The following is a 3035-nucleotide window of genomic DNA, read 5'->3' on the forward strand; positions in this document are numbered from 1 at the left end:
GAGCTTCCGCGCCCGGCCCCGCCTCTTTTCCCCCGTTCGCGGCGCTTTGGACTACAGCTCCCATAATCCTTTGGGTCCGGGCGCACTGGGGGCTGGAATCTTGCAGGTAAATTGTAGGTCCAGTTTTCCCTTAAACCCAGTGATCTCTATATTTTCATGTTATGGTGACTCGTGAGTCTTCCTTCCCATTTCAGGGTCCCCCCCCCAATAAAATATATATATATTCCGAAACAATTACAAACTGTGGGCAACAATACCTGGGCGCGAGTCTAGTTATATGCAGTCTGTAGAAGAAGCATTGCTTTGAGCAGGCAATGTCTTTCCGAGCATATTCCTAAAAAGGCATGGATGGTGAATATAGTCTCTCCACAGACAAACGGAAGCAGCTGATGGGAGATCATTGTTATATTCCTCCTTTGCATATGAAAAGAAAGCAGGTTAGTTTTCAACAAGGGCATTTTTAAAAAAAGCAACAGGTTCAAAGAGGATAAGGACCCTCTTGAAAACCGATACACTTCAGACGTTGGAGCCGAGATACCGCATGCCTAACCTCTTGTCGTATAAAAGAAGTAGTTCCTACCAGTGCTTCCCAGGGGGCACTCAAGTGTACGCAGTACCGGCACGTCTTTTCGTTGTTGCTAAAAGGTGTCTCACTTACTGTAACAACTTCATGGTGAGTACTGGGCACCTATTTTTCAAGGAAAAAAACCACCAATGGTTCTTACTATTAAATCTGCAAAAGTCCTAACCTCTTTATCTGCTTTTTAAACTTCACTGCCCCAGCAACTTGAAGAAAAAAAAAGACTGTTAGGGAATTTAGTTATTTATTTTATTTCCCAGCAATTATATCTCACTTGATAGTAATAAAATCTCAGAGCTGTTTATAAAAAGAATAATGATCCTTCTAAATAGATCTCAAATAGATCTCAAATAGTTCTAAATAGATCTCAAATTCAAAGCTGGGGAACAACTGCTACAACAAAAGTCATGCCCCCAAGATACAGAACCCCTAAAGCAGGAGTCAGGCACCTCAGGGCAAGGGGGGTGGAGGAGAATGTGGCCCTCCAAGCCTTTCTGTCTGGCCCTAAGGACTCTCTCCAGGCCACACTCCTCACTTGGACATGCCTTGAACTTGCCTTGAGTGCTTTTGCCTGGCTGGAATGTGTCCTTGAACACTGATAAGTCCTTGGTTGCCTGACTGGAAGATGGAGAGGTGTGTGTAGAAATTAGCCTACAGGGCTAAGGCAAAATTTACATTTGCTGCTCCTTCCATAGGACCCTTGGAAGATTGCCAGAAAGGACAGGATGAGGCCCTCAGGCTAGAAAAGCTCCCCACCCCTGCCCTAAGGACTGGGATAACCCCATTGCAAGGAATCCCTGCTGAACACCCTTGTATTATTAACACACAGACAAACTTGAGAGAAAGAGAGAAATACTGTTGTCAGTTAACCCTTGAAGAATTATGATATCATCCAAGCCTGAAAATCCATACTGCTTCACTTCTAAGAAGTTCCTTTTAACAGCAGCCCACAGAAATCAAGCATGAAGCTTTTTCCTGGAGATTTCATAAAGTAATGGGGAACATTTTGCCTGCTTAACTGTGGTGTGTCAGGCTGCTATCGATATGCGCAGGAACAGGGCTATTTATTTAGTTTAACTAGCCTGTGAAGCTGAAATACAGGTGGTGAAGCTGTTCTGATTGCTCCTTGATGCTGGGAAATGGTGTCTGCTGAATTTCTGCCCGTGCTTTTCCAGGTAAGTCAGAGGGGAAAGGGTGACATCATTTCCTAGATTAGAGCATGCAGACTAAGATTAAGAGCTAGCTCTGAGTTCATTCTATACATACCAGTGAATTAACTTGCCCAGACCCACATTGGGATTAGATAATAGTTGTTCCACCTCAAAGGGAGTAGCTTCCAGTTGTAGACAATTCTGAATGTATTGAACTTCTGGTTTTTTCCCAAAAAACAAATTAGACTCTATTTCGCATCACAACAATCTTTTAAAAGTAAATAAACAGGTCCTGCTGGCATATTGTTTGGCTGCTCCACAACTGAGCAGGTGACAAGGCTTTTATTCTTTGTTTGTGTACTAAATTTAAACCTTAGACTAAAGCTTACCTGGCAGCTATGTTTATTTGGCTGACATGATGGAATCCAGTTTGGGAGCTAGAAGTTCTCACCTTTTCTTATGTAGTAGAAATGCAGGCATTTTTGCCATCCAAGGGATTTAGTAGGATTTCGGGGGGGGGCTATGTGTGCAGAATCACACTCTATATTGATTAATTAAACCATACTTGTTGAAACTAACATGGGACCTGTTATAATATCACTCTGCCCGACTTCTATATAAAAATGTATTACATGTGAAAACCTTATCTCATTATTTCATGCCTGAGAAGCTTTTTCAGTTGAATACTTAGTTATTTATAGATGGGACTGTTCTGTTGCTTGCTTATGCTGCAAGACAGATACTGCATAGCACAAAGCTGAACGCAGCACATTCTTCAGCTGAGTGGAATTTCCTTCTCTGGATTGCTAGGCTGGAGATGTAGGGTTTTGGAAGAAGGTGCTCCCTGGATGTGATTTATTCACAAAGTAACATTAAAGCAGGGACGCGGGTGGCGCTGTGGGTTAAACCACAGAGCCTAGGACTTGCTGATCAGAAGGTCGGCGGTTCGAATCCCCGTGACGGGGTGAGCTCCCATTGCTCAGTCCCTGCTCCTGCCAACCTAGCACTTCAAAAGCACGCCAAAGTGCAAGTAGATAAATAGGTACCCTTCCGGCGGGAAGGTAAACGGCGTTTCCGTGCGCTGCTCTGGTTCGCCAGAAGCGACTTAGTCATGCTGGCCACATGACCCGGAAGCTGTACGCCAGCTCCCTCGGCCAATAAAGCGAGATGAGCGCCGCAACCCCAGAGTCGGCCACGACTGGACCTAATGGTCAGGGGTCCCTTTACCTTTACCTTAACATTAAAGCAAGGCATCTGTGAACTGCATGCAATCCTGAGTCTATCAATCCTGATTTCATGTGGCT

Source organism: Podarcis raffonei, chromosome 15, assembly GCF_027172205.1.
Source record: "Podarcis raffonei isolate rPodRaf1 chromosome 15, rPodRaf1.pri, whole genome shotgun sequence".
Taxonomy (NCBI): domain Eukaryota; kingdom Metazoa; phylum Chordata; class Lepidosauria; order Squamata; family Lacertidae; genus Podarcis; species Podarcis raffonei.